The following is a 14,865-nucleotide window of genomic DNA, read 5'->3' on the forward strand; positions in this document are numbered from 1 at the left end:
GGTGCACAGCTTAGTATATATTGCTGATTGCGGGTACACAGCTTAGTATATATTGCTGATTGCGGGTGCACAGCTTAGTGTATATTGCTGATTGCGGGTGCACAGCTTAGTATATATTGCTGATTGCGGGTGCACAGCTTAGTATATATTGCTGATTGCGGGTGCACAGCGTAGTATATATTGCTGATTGCGGGTGCACAGCGTAGTATATATTGCTGATTGCGGGTTCATAGCTTAGTATATATTGCGGATTGCGGGTACACAGCTTAGTATATATTGCTGATTGCGGGTGCACAGCTTAGTGTATATTGCTGATTGCGGGTGCCCAGCTTAGTATATATTGCTGATTGCGGGTGCACAGCTTAGTGTATATTGCTGATTGCGGGTGCACAGCGTAGTATATATTGCTGATTGCGGGTTCATAGCTTAGTATATATTGCGGATTGCGGGTACACAGCTTAGTGTATATTGCTGATTGCGGGTTCATAGCTTAGTATATATTGCGGATTGCGGGTACACAGCTTAGTATATATTGCTGATTGCGGGTTCATAGCTTAGTATATATTGCGGATTGCGGGTACACAGCTTAGTATATATTGCTGATTGCGGGTGCCCAGCTTAGTATATATTGCTGATTGCGGGTGCACAGCTTTGTGTATATTGCTGATTGCGGGTGCACAGCTTTGTGTATATTGCTGATTGTGGGTGCACAGCTTAGTGTATATTGCTGATTGGGGGTACACATCTTAGTAGATCTTGCCCTGTTGTGAGTTTCTCAAGGGGTAACATTATAAATTCCTTTCTGCTGTAGTTTTCTCTCTGAGGCTCATATTCTCCATGTAATATTGATGCTGGGTATTGTAAGGATTTTGATAGAGCATTCTACCAGGTTTACCATTTCATGTCAATTTGCCTGCATTGGGCATTTATCTCTAAAGGAGAAACAGTCCCTGAGAGGCATGAAATGCGTAGGACTTGATTTTATCATTATTGTTTGATGCCAGTTGTTCTTTAATTCTGTGTAAGTAAATACACCCTGTTCCAAATTATTATACAAATGATATTTCTCATTTACCTAAATAATTGATGTAAATAACAGTCAGCATAATTCTCATGTTATCAATTATTAAGAGTACAATTCAAATTTTATTGAACAAACCTCCTAATGATAACAGTACTTTTTTTTTAAACATAAAAACCTTACAATGCACAGTTCCAAATTATTACGCACAGTAAGTTTCAAAACACTTTATAGGTTGTAAAGAACTGAAAATTATAATTTGTTATTGTCACTGCTCCCAGCTCGCCGCGATGCGTGTCTTTGCCCAAGCTTACCTGCTCAGCCGCGAGCCAGGAACCGCTCCTCTACGCCGCTCGGGAAAAACCAAGATGGCGCCGACCATGCGGTCGCATCCATCAATGGCTCTGCCCCTCAAAATTATACGAAAGTGTGCGTGACGTCGCAACGTCAACGCACGCACGTTCTGGGGTCAGAGGTCACCCTCTGACCAATCAGAGCCTAGAGAGGGATATTTAAATCCCTGATTCACCCCAGTACCTTGCCCTGTCTTGGTTTCCTGTTCCTGGTTTCCTGAGAGTGCTTCTCCCTGTCATATTGATATTCTTGTATTCTGATCTTGGCTGTTCCTGGTTATTCCGATTTCTGGTTCCCCTGACTTGGCTTGTTTAAATGGTATTGTGTATTTCTGGCTTCCTTGACCTCGGCTTTCCCTTTGACCATACTCTGTCTCTAACGTATTAGTCCGGCCATTCTAAGGTCAGGTTTACGTTCTGTCCTTTTATTTTCTTTCTTATTTCTATGTATAGGTTTACATAGTTTCTGCGTGTTGGACCACACTAGCAGTCGTGACATTACGACAGGGCCATGGATCCTGCGGATCCAGCCACTCAGAGATCTAAATTGTAGTTTTAAAATGACTGGTGTACTTTCCTTGCTATGTGTTATATTCTGTAATGTATGCGGCATTCGTGTGTTACAGCACACGAATACCGCTAATGTTAAACCTGAATATCCACGAACAGTGAATCACTGCACTGTTCGTGAGTTAATCAAAGTACCGAATGGGAGTCCACTCATAGACGTTTGTGTGTCTCCAATTAGGTACTTTGCAACATTGTATCGAAGCTAATTGCGGTTTGTCGCGGGTGGCCGCCATTCGTGTACCGACCACGAGGCGGTGGCCATCTTTGTTTGCGGAAAGCCAGCGGGGTTTTGTCGTCGAGTGCCTGGAACTAAAATCGGCTGCTCGACAACACAAGCCCCGCTGGACTGCCGAGCCGTTCGGGAGTTTACCGTTTTCGGGACTTTCATTCCCTCAGTTCAGGCAATCGTTTAAACGAATTGGTCCTGATAAGGGAAACTGAACGGCGTTCGGTTATTTGTGCTGGGATCTGAGCGCAAATTCACTTAACTGTGCACCCAGGTCCCAGCTATGTAATAAATGGTTAAACAGCTGTATAGTATAAATATTATGCTAGTTATGGATTTTAATATAAAAACTGTATTCCTCTGTACCAAGGGATGCTCCCATTAGCAATGCATTCTGGGATAAGTATATCCTTGGTACAGCAATGTATGATGGGTAATATATGTGTAAAACCCAGTCCCCCATGTAGTCCCCTACTGGACAAACCCTGCATTGGGACTTGGGAAACCCTGTAAATCTATAACCACATAAATACTGTGCCTGTAATTAAAAACCTCAGTTGACCTCCAAGCTATGTGTCGTCTAGTTCTTGGGAGGAAGGGATTGTAACTACGCTACCTGCATTTTGCCTGTTTTGGATCTGCTTATCCTGTCTACCAGCGGAGATACCGTGGATAATACTACTACTCCGCTACACCAAGCGTTCCAGACCTTGCTCCAGAGAACTGCTTATCTATAGAGTTCAGGACATTAGTATCTGAGGTTGACTGGACCAATAGTGGTTTTGTGGCTGCTTTTTCTGAAGGTTTAGTGGAAAATATACAAGATGAGACCTCAGCCAGAGACCTTCCGGTTAATCTTAATGATTTTATTGCATACATGATCGACATTGACAACAGGCTCAGAGAGAGGGAGAAAAACAAACAGCGCACTAGACGTACAAACTTGTCTATAGCTCCTCGTTTCTCTAACCCAGTAACTGTTAGTCCTGCTCCACCTACAGAAGCTGAACCCATGCAATTGGGCATTACCAAAGTAACTGAGGTGGAGAGACAACACAGATGCAACGAGGGGTTGTGCCTGTATTGAGGCAAGAGAGGACATCAAAGGCTTTCATGTCCGGTTCGGCCGGAAAACTTGCACACCTAAGGCACGTTCGGGGACCGACCTTAGGTGTGATGTATATGTCCCCTAAATTGACTAAGAACCGCTTCCTTATAAAGATTACTCTGTCTTGTAAGAAAACTATTGTTCATTGTGAGGCCATGATTGACTCTGGGGCAGCGGAGAATTTCCTTGATAAGGAATTTTCTGCCAAACATCTTCTGCCTTTAACCCCTTATGGACACATGACATGTGTGACATGTCATGATTCCCTTTTATTCCAGAAATTTGGTCCTTAAGGGGTTAAGAGAGACAGACCCATAGCAGTAGAGGCTATCGATGGTAGACCTCTTACTCTACCTCTCATCACACACAAAACAATGCCAATCACTGTCCCAGTAGGTGTCTTACATTTTGAAGAAATGGTTTTCCAAATGATATCTTCGCCAACATGTCCAATAATACTCGGTTTCCCTTGGCTCCAGAAACACAATCCATGTTTAGATTGGGTTAAAGGAGAGATTGTGAGTTGGGGAGAGAGTTGCAGAGGTCATTGTTTAAAACAGGTGCCAAAACGAATCGGTACCATTAATGTACCTATAGCACCTCCCTTAACCACAGAAATCCCATCGCAGTATCTGGACTTAAAAGAAGTATTTAACAAGGTTCAGTCTGAGGTATTACCTCCACATAGGCCCTACGACTGTGCCATTAATTTGTTACCTGGCACTATGCCCCCTAAAGGAGGAGTTTATGCACTATCTCCTCAAGAAACCCCTTTGTTTAGAAGAATACATAAAGGATGCTCTCAGAAATGGTGACATAAGAAGATCCTCTTCACCTGCTGGGGCTGGGTTCTTCTTCGGTTCTAAAAAACGATTTCTAAAATTACGATTAAAAACGCCTATCCCATTCCCCTTATTTCTGAGCTATTTGATAGGTTGAGGGGTGCCCGAGTATTCACAAAACTCGATCTAAGGAGCGCATACAACCTAGTCAGAATTAAGGAAGGGCATGAATGGATGTGTTTAATATGAGAATGGGACATTATGAATACCTGGTTATGCCGTTGGCCTATGCAACGCCCCAGCGGTATTTCAGGACTTTATTAACGATATCCTTAGAGAATATCTCCACATGTTCTTACTAGTGTATCTGGACGACATTCTCATCTATTCCCCAGACCTAGAAACACATCACGAACATGTGAGAATCATATTAAAAACTGTGTTAAAGAACGGCTTATACTGTAAGCATGAAAAATGCCAGTTTGACCAGACTGTGAGATACAGTTTCTTGGCTATGTTATATCCCCGACAGGCTAGATGGTCATTATTCCTCTCCCGGTTCAATTTTTATAATTACTTACAGGCCTGGGACAAAGAATACCAAGGCAGATGCACTCTCTAGACAGTTTGAGACAGATGAAGCCCCTGAACAAAAGGTATCCCTGATCGTACCTCCAGAATGTCTTATTGCTACTACAGTTACTGAAGTATCTTCTCCACTTTTTGGTGCCATAATAGCAGATCAAACTCAGGCACCCGTGGGGAAACCTCAGGACAAACTGTATGTTTCACCCTTATTAAGGAAGAAAGTATTCTGAGTATTTCATGATAATCTGACAGCAGGACTTCCTGGAATAAATAAAACTCTCTCTGCTATTTTCAGGAAATTTTGGTGGCCTACACTCAGAGGTGACGTTAAAGACTATGTAGCGGCATGTCAAATATGTGCTGTTTCTACAGCATCTCATCGATCTCCTCCGGGGTTGCTACAGCCACTTCCAATACCCGTTGCTCCATGGACCCATTTAGCCATGGATTTCATTGTGAACTCCCAAGTTCTAATGGGCATAACACCATCCTCATGGTTGTAGATAGATTTTCCAAGATGGCACATTTTATACCTCTTAAAAAATTGCCATCTGCTCAAGATCTAGTCCAAATTTTCATAAAGGAAATCTTTCGCTTACACGGAGTACCAAAAAACTTTGTTTCTGACAGAGGTACCCAATTTATCTCTAGGTTCTGGCGTGCCTTCTGTAAACAATTGGGCATAGAACATTCATGGCGCAGCAGAGAGAGACAGTCTTTAGAATCCTATTGCTTTGCTTTATCGATGCCAATCAATCCAATTGGTACGAACTCTTACCCATGGCTGAATTTGCCAGAAATAATGCGACTCATGAATCCTCGAGTCAGTCCATTGTATGTAAATCAAGGTTATCACCCCACTGTTTTACCTTATGCATTTTCAGGCACTGATATTCCTGCATTAAACATCCGTTTGACTTCTATACATGACACTTGGGATTCTGTTCATTCAGCACTAAAGAATGCTTCTAAACATACTAAAATACAAGCTGACAAGAAATGGGGTGCCAATCCTGTCTATCAAGTGGGGTACAGGGTTTGGTTGCCCACGCGTCATATCAAACTCAAGGTTCCTTCCATGAAACTAGCTCCTCGATACATAGGTCCCTTTCGTGTCCTCCGTCGTGTAAACCCTGTGACTTATTCATTGGCACTCCCTGAACATATGAGAATTGCCAATTCTTTCCATGTATCATTGCTTAAGCCCCTCACTTGCAATTGATACACATAAATGGTTGTTCCTCCTCCGCCATTGGTGACTGTCTTATCTGGTTGACTGGAAGGGATATGGCCTGGAGGAATGTAGTTGGGTTCCTGCTGACCGGGTTCATGCTCCCAGTCTTGTCTGGTCGTTTCACAACCGTTTTCCTCACAAGCTGGCTCCTTCCTGCCCGGTGAGCAGTCTTCGAGTGGGGGGTACCGTCACAGCTCCCGGCTCGCCGTGATGCGCGTCGGTGCCCAAGCGGCACGACCGCGCCAGCATGCTGAGCTTACCTGCTCAACTGCGAGCCGGGAACCGCTCCTCCAAGCCGCTCGGGAAAAACCAAGATGGCGCCAACCATGCGGTCGCGTCCATCAATGGCTCCGCCCCTCAAATCCAGTGTGTGGCCTTAAGCTGTGGAGTCATCCTGTAGAAATATGACACTGTAGCTGATATATTTCACATGGTCTCTGTGCCTAGATCCATATATATGTGATGGTTACTCCTAACATTGCATTGATGTAATATTTGTGAATGATATGTGTAGCGGAGAGCTGATTTCTCGCAGCTATTCTCCACTTTAGATCCAAGGAAGGCTCAGGAACAAGTCATTAGTAAATCCACAGCAGAGTTTCCAGCAGGTAAAACGGTACAGCAATATCCCCACAGCACTCCCAATAACTGGACGACACACAGTTTCAGGAGTAGAACTAGCAATCGTTTATTCCAGGGTTTCTTATAAAGCCTGCTCCCATGCAAGGGAGGGAACTACAACAATTATGATAGTAACCAATAACATTCTTGTTACCTCCCACACATCTCCTCCCCTCAGAGTGGGTCATAATCCCCTTAAGTTGTACAGTAGTTTACCCCAAACTTGGATGTACCTCTAAAATATCATATAGCTTTAATATCAGGGTACCGCTGGGTAGCCCTGATCTGGGTGAATATAATATCCAAAATTCACCCAGATCGGACCAGGGGTTCGGCAGTTACCGGCAAGTGAAGTTTGACCGACCGCACACGAGTTGGTATCCGAAAAGGGTTCCATGAGAATGGGCCCTGCGGTCGGTCTCCGTTCAGTAGTTAAAATAGACATTTACAATTGCCATCCACATTTATATTCGCCTAGATAGTGATTCCCTCATTCGGTACTTTATTACTACCGAATGGGGATTCGTTATGTCTCTCCGTTCGGCAGTTACGGAGCTCTGGAGGTCTCAGCGGTGTTTGGTTGTCTGAGTGTCCGATTTGAGTTCCAGGCACTCGACGACCAAACACCGCTGGGATTTTCATGCGTAAGATGGCCGCCGCCACGTGTACGCATGCCGAATGGCGGCCACCCAGACACAAGGTTAATGCCGGTTAACTTGTGGTTTGGGAAAGAATGTGAGCCTTAATTGCTGGCACACTTCTCTCCGGGGTGGCCCCTCCGTTCGGTAGTTTCCATAAGTATGTAGTACGGATGGAAACTACCGAATAACATATAATTCACATACTAAACAGACGAACAGCAATTTTAACATAGGGAAAAATTATACGGACACAGTCACACAGGCATTTTGCAGGACAGGCTTACTGCATTCCGCTACACTGCTCCCCCTTGCCCACAAGCCGGCATACACAGTCTGATCCACTACGGATCGGCTTGGGGATGACCGGGGTGCTCACGGATCATTTCTCCAGATCAGTTTGTCGCGACAACCCGTCGGCGTTTCCATTTTGCTTACCCGGGCGGTATTGAATGTTAAAGTCAAAAGGCTGTAGCGCCAAACTCCAGCGCAGCAGCCTGGCATTGTCCCCCGCCACCCGGTTCAGCCAGACTAACGGGTTGTGATCCGTGAGCAGCGAAAAAGCCTGTCCATACAAATAGGGTTGCAATTTCTTCAAGGCCCACACCACAGCCAGGCATTCCTTCTCGATGGCGGCGTAGCTTACTTCCCGGGGTAAAAGTTTGCGACTGATGTAAGCCACGGGATGTTCTCCGCCATCGGCCCCGACTTGGCTTAATACTGCCCCCAATCCAAACATAGAAGCGTCTGTGTGGACAAGAAAACGTTTAGTTGGATTGGGAGCGGCCAAGACAGGGGCATGAACAAGTGCATCTTTCAAGTTTTGGAATGCCTGCTCACACTCCGGGGTCCAGGTTACTTGGCGGGGAAGGTTTTTACGGGTCAGGTCAGTGAGGGGCTTGGCCAGGGCACTATAATTGGGGACAAACTTCCGATAATACCCTGCTGTCCCTAAGAAGGCTAACACCTGGGTTTTAGTCGTCGGGGTAGGCCACTGGGATACCGCCTCTACTTTGGCGGGTTCCGGCTTCTGCTTACCACAGCCCACTCGGTGGCCCAGGTACGGTACCTCGGCCATCCCGATACTACACTTAGCTGGCTTTAGGGTCAAACCAGCCTCCCTGATCCTGTCTAGGACCGCTCCTATATGGGCCAAGTGTTCCTGCCAGGTATCGCTAAATATGGCAATATCATCGAGATATGCGCAGGTATAGTCTTGGAACCCATCTAGGAGACGGTCCACCATCCGCTGGAAGGTAGCTGGCGCGTTTTTCATCCCAAACGGCATGACCTTAAATTGGTACAGGCCGAATGGGGTGACAAAGGCGGACTTGGGGATGGCGTCCGGGGCCAGGGGAATCTGCCAATACCCTTTGCACAGATCAATCGTGGTAAGGTATTGCCCCCTGGCCATCCGGTCTAGTAACTCATCGATCCTAGGCATCGGGTATGCGTCGGATACGGTCTTCTCATTCAGTCTCCTGTAGTCCACGCAAAAGCGGGTCGTGCCGTCCCGCTTTGGTACGAGGACCACTGGAGATGCCCAGGGACTATCTGAGGGCTCAATCACTCCTAACTGTATCATCTCCTCAATTTCTTTGCGCATATTCTCCCGGACCGCTTCAGGGATGCGGTACGGGGTCTGGCGCATGGGGAGTTGACCTGGGGTGTCTACTCGGTGGGTAGCCAGAGGGGTGTATCCAGGTACATTAGAAAAGGTTTCCTGCTTTTCCTGCAGTAGCTGCTGTACCTCGATACGCTCCTGTGGGCTCAACCGATCCCCCAATACAACTGCTCCTAAATCCCCAGCCAGCTGTCCGTCTTCTAACAGATCGGGGAGGGGTAGGCTGTCGCTCTCTTCAGAGGTGGGGGCGCAGATCGCTGTCACCTCCTCTGAACGTTCCTGGTAAGGTTTCAGCATGTTCACATGGATCATGCGTCGCCCCCCATTCCCTGCGCAGTGGCCAATTATATACGTGGTGTCACATCGTTGTTCTACCACTCTATAAGGACCTTGCCAGGCGGCCTGTAGCTTATCGTGTCGAACAGGTTTTAAAATTAAAACTTTCTGTCCGACCTGAAAGCTGCGGTCCCTGGCGCCTCTATCGTACCAGGTGCGCTGCCGCGTCTGAGCTGCCTGTAGGTTTTCCTTTACCGTCTTGGTGAGGGCTTCCAGGCGATCTCGGAGGGCCAACACATATGGTACAATAGGGGTACCGTCCACGCTACGGTCTCCCTCCCAGTGCTCTCTAATCAAGTCTAGGGGTCCCCTTACTCTCCTCCCGAATAGCAGCTCAAAAGGGGAAAATCCCGTAGATTCCTGCGGCACTTCCCTGTAAGCAAACAGTAAGTGCGGCAGGAATTTTTCCCAGTCTCGGTGAGTCTCTGCGAAGGTTCGGAGCATTTGCTTTAAGGTGCCATTGAACCGTTCGCAGAGCCCATTAGTCTGGGGGTGGTACGGAGCACTAATTATAGGCTTAATTTTACAGAACTTCCAGAGTTGTTGGGTAACCTCTGCCGTGAACTGAGTGCCCTGATCCGAGATGATCTCCCTGGGTAGCCCCATCCGGGAGAAAACCTGCATCAGCGCCTCAGCCACCGTCTCTGCATGTATATTAGTTAAAGCTACCGCCTCGGGGTAGCGCGTGGCATAGTCCACTACAGTCAGGATGTACCGTTTGCCCGAGGGGCTAGGTTTCCGGAAGGGACCTACAATATCTACGGCAACCCTATGAAAGGGTTCCTCAATTATGGGTAGGGGGTGCAGCTTCGCCTTATGCTTATCCCCCCTCTTTCCCACCTTCTGGCACGTGTCGCAGGTATTACAGTACCTGCGTACCTCCTGGCTAATCCCTGGCCAAAAGAAACTCTGGGTCAATCGATATCTGGTACGGCTGACCCCCAAATGTCCGGATAGCGGAATATCGTGCGCTATCCGGAGTAATTCGGTTCGGTACCTCTGAGGTACCACCAGCTGTCTTGTGGTAATGGGGTCTGACCCGTCTATTTGTTTACTTGATTCCCGGTATAATAACTGTCGGTCCCATACAAATCTTTCCCCCTCCGCCCCCGGTTGGATAGAGGTGACCTTGTCTCGGTATACCTGTAAAGTGGGGTCAGTGACTACCTCGGCTACAAACTCGTCAGGAGGGGCCCAAGGGATACAGTCTAGGGAAGGGGAGGAATCTCTTACCTGGACCTCCGGCAGTGCGTTATTTTGTTGGGTGCGGGCCTGTTGCCTGGTGACTACTGGGTGTGCTTCTTCAGTAGGTTGTGGTTCAAATGCGGAGGTGAGTTTGCCCAGGTCATTCCCCAGGACCACCTCAGCAGGTAGTTGCGGCATTAGTCCCACTTCCACATTCCCGTACCCCGCACCCCAATGCAAATGTACCCTGGCTGTGTCTAGCCGATACACGGCTCCCCCTGCAACCCTGACAGCCACAGTCTTATTCAGTTTAGCCTTATCTGGAACCAAATGGCTTTGCACCAGGGTGATGGTGGCTCCTGAGTCTCTGAGCCCCTGCATAGGCTTCCCTTCCAGATATACGGTTTGCCTATGGTGCTGGCGGTTATCCGCCTGTGCCTGTAAGGGGTTGGCCTCATGCAGCACTTCCCACTGTTCCACAGTCGTGACTGGAACGGCAGAGCTGTAGGGAAGTGGTACCTCGTCCTGGTAATGATGCGCTGCTGCTCTCGGTGGTGGTGGTGGGGGCCCTGGTCGGATCCAGGTGTTGCGTTCCCTGGACTGCGGACAATCTCGTTGGTAATGTCCCCACCTCTGGCATCGGTGGCATTGCACAGAAGCAGGTGTGCGGTATCTCGGCTGCGCTGCGGCTGGTGCTGGTGGAGGAAGGGATCTTGGTGGGGGTTGAGGGTTAGGAGAAAATGAATTTACCCCCAGTGGCCGCATGGCCGGTTTGTTACCCACTGTCTTGGTTTGTCTGCGAGCATCCATAAAGTCATCTGCCTTTTTGGCAGCCTCGGTGAGGGTGGTGGGGTTACGGTCCCTCACCCACTCCTGCAGTTCTGAGGATATCCCCTCATAAAACTGCTCCAACAGCAGCATTTGTAATAAGTCCTCCATGGACCTCGCTTTACTCGACTGCATCCACCCAAGGGCTGCCCTTTCTAGTCGGCAAGCCCACTCCGCATGTGAATCTTTGTCCACCTTTTTCAGTTCCCTGAAACGTCTCCGGTATGCCTCTGCTGTTATTGCATACCGGGCCAAGATAATCTCTTTCACCCGGTTATAGTTCCTAATTTCCACATCTGGTACAGTGCGGTAGGCTTCCGCTGCCCTTCCTGACAGCCGTCCCGCTAATATGGGTACCCACTCTTCCCTTGGTATGTTATGCAGTGTACATAGTCTCTCAAAGTCCTGTAGGAAGGCATCTATATCCTCCTCTGCTTCCACATACGTTTTAAAAGCTTGGTAGGGAATTTTGGGCTTACCCTCTTGTGCTATAGCTCCTGCGGTACCTCTTTCTGGTGTTTGTGGTCTCCTGTTTCTCTTTACAAATTCCTGCACCTCTGTCATGGTTTTAGAGATGATTTCTGTGGGTGGGTTTTCCCCATAGAAGGCCAGTCTGTATTGTAATTGCCTTTGGAACTCCTCCTGTTCTGTTTCAGGTCTTTGTTCCGTGGCCTGGACCTCCTCTGCTCTGTATTCTGCCATTACTTCGGTGATAAGCGTTGCTTTGGATTTGCTGCTGGCAGAAACACCTTTTGCTTCCAGAAGATCTTTCAAGGTGGTTCTTTTTAGCGTAGAAAGGTCAATCTCCATCAATCCTTGTTCCTCTGTGAGTCTGGATCCCAGCGCTGCCAACCAATGTAGCGGAGAGCTGATTTCTCGCAGCTATTCTCCACTTTAGATCCAAGGAAGGCTCAGGAACAAGTCATTAGTAAATCCACAGCAGAGTTTCCAGCAGGTAAAACGGTACAGCAATATCCCCACAGCACTCCCAATAACTGGACGACACACAGTTTCAGGAGTAGAACTAGCAATCGTTTATTCCAGGGTTTCTTATAAAGCCTGCTCCCATGCAAGGGAGGGAACTACAACAATTATGATAGTAACCAATAACATTCTTGTTACCTCCCACACATCTCCTCCCCTCAGAGTGGGTCATAATCCCCTTAAGTTGTACAGTAGTTTACCCCAAACTTGGATGTACCTCTAAAATATCATATAGCTTTAATATCAGGGTACCGCTGGGTAGCCCTGATCTGGGTGAATATAATATCCAAAATTCACCCAGATCGGACCAGGGGTTCGGCAGTTACCGGCAAGTGAAGTTTGACCGACCGCACACGAGTTGGTATCCGAAAAGGGTTCCATGAGAATGGGCCCTGCGGTCGGTCTCCGTTCAGTAGTTAAAATAGACATTTACAATTGCCATCCACATTTATATTCGCCTAGATAGTGATTCCCTCATTCGGTACTTTATTACTACCGAATGGGGATTCGTTATGTCTCTCCGTTCGGCAGTTACGGAGCTCTGGAGGTCTCAGCGGTGTTTGGTTGTCTGAGTGTCCGATTTGAGTTCCAGGCACTCGACGACCAAACACCGCTGGGATTTTCATGCGTAAGATGGCCGCCGCCACGTGTACGCATGCCGAATGGCGGCCACCCAGACACAAGGTTAATGCCGGTTAACTTGTGGTTTGGGAAAGAATGTGAGCCTTAATTGCTGGCACACTTCTCTCCGGGGTGGCCCCTCCGTTCGGTAGTTTCCATAAGTATGTAGTACGGATGGAAACTACCGAATAACATATAATTCACATACTAAACAGACGAACAGCAATTTTAACATAGGGAAAAATTATACGGACACAGTCACACAGGCATTTTGCAGGACAGGCTTACTGCATTCCGCTACAATATGCTTGGACTGGTATTGATAAAACAAACTGCAGAAGGATCTTACCATCAACATAGGCTCTGCCGGACGTACTTCATCACTCTCTGAAGTATTATTATTATGTTTGTGTTGTCACAATGGATCCTGTGCCTCTGGTTATCACCTGTTCATTGGTGTCTACATATTATATTTTACCTACTAATATTGATAAACAGTCTCTAATCATTTTGATTCTGTTTGCCATGGGCAGCACCAAACCAAGATACACCACTGTTCCTACTTAGAATTTAGTCGCTGCCACAATTTCTATCCTGATATTCTGTCAGTGCTATCTGAATAATGTACTCCTATTAATATGTACCTCTCCTGTAACTGACCATTACTGTATCCAACATGAATTCACAGTGTGAGCTATGGGAGTCTGATATTTACAATACGGAGTCTTTGTTGCAATGTGTGACTCTCCTATTTCTCTACTAGGCTCTGCCTTTTTCATGCAGGCAGATATTATGTTTCCCGTAACTACGGGTAAGATGAAGCTATATGAATTGTCATTAATAAAGTCTGTGGGATTTTCCGTTTAATTCTGCTCCCTGTTTGATAGCAGCGTTTTCTGGCATTTCAGTCTTACCTCTGGACGTTATGCCTGTGACAAGGTTCTGATTTGAAAGTGCCATCCATTGGGTATTTATTTAATCTATATTAGAGAAGGACATTAACTTCTGTTTTTGACAGTATAAATCTATCATTTCTGGACCGTGTCTTTGTTTGTCTTGTATTAGTCTAGCCTTGTTCCTTTATAGGTTTGTTTATCATGATCTTAATTCCTACCTGACACTTCATTCTCAATATTCCCCGCGCTTACTCTGCGCGGGCCGGGGCCACAACACATGGCGGCGGGCACCTGGTCGCAGGGGTTGCAGGGCTGGGACCCCTGCGACCGCGGTATGTACGCCAGTGCATGCAGATGCACACACACTTAAAGGACCACTACAGACACCCAGATCACATCAGCTCAATGAAGTGGTCTGGGTGTCAGGTCCCTCTAGTTTTAACCCTGCAGCTGAAAACATAGCAGTTTCAGAGAAACTGCTATGTTTCACTGAGGGTTAATCCAGCCTCTAGTGGCTGTCTCATTGACAGCCGCTAGAGGAGCATCCGCGATTCTAAGATACTGAGCGTCCATAGAAAAGCATTGAGTAATGCTTTCCTATGAGCGGTTTAAATGCGCGCGCGGCTCTTGCCATTCGGAGCTGAGAGGCAGAGGGATCCCCAGCGCCAAGGTAGTCCGGCGCTGGAGAAAGGTAAGCGCTGAAGACACACACACTCTCACGAACAGACGCATACACACTAGCTAACAGACACACACATGTACTGACAGAGACACACTCAGCGACAGACATACATACACACTCACTTACAAAACATACACACTCACTGACACGCACTCACTAACAGACATCAGACTCACTAACAGAGACACACAAACACACTCAGTAACAGACACACACAGTAACACACTCACTGACACTCACTAGCAGACACACACTCAATAACAGACAAACCCACTGACACTCACTAGCAGACACACACTAACACACACACTAACACTAACACACACAAACACACACACTAACACTAACACACACATTTTTTTTTTTTATTGAATCCCCCCAGCCTCCTTACCTGTGGGAGTGCTGAGGGGATTCCCTGGGATCCAGTGGTGTCACCCGGCAGGCAGGCTGGCGGGCGCGCGAGGGAGCCCTCTCCCTGGCTCAGTGCTTCCTCTTCAGCCCCCTCGTGTGCCGCATACTGATGCCAGAGCCGGAAGATGACATCATATTCCGGCTCCGGCATCGGTGC

General features: G+C 47.4%; 1 protein-coding gene across 1 annotated transcript in view; it reads right to left on the reverse strand.

Annotated features, from left to right (window-relative positions):
• The window catches only part of GPR39 (G protein-coupled receptor 39), a 233,928-nt gene that overhangs the window by 169,376 nt on the left and 49,687 nt on the right, over positions 1-14,865 (reverse strand). The window lies entirely within an intron of this gene.

The sequence above is a fragment of the Pelobates fuscus genome, chromosome 8, assembly GCF_036172605.1.
Source record: "Pelobates fuscus isolate aPelFus1 chromosome 8, aPelFus1.pri, whole genome shotgun sequence".
In the NCBI taxonomy this organism is placed as follows: Eukaryota; Metazoa; Chordata; class Amphibia; order Anura; family Pelobatidae; genus Pelobates; species Pelobates fuscus.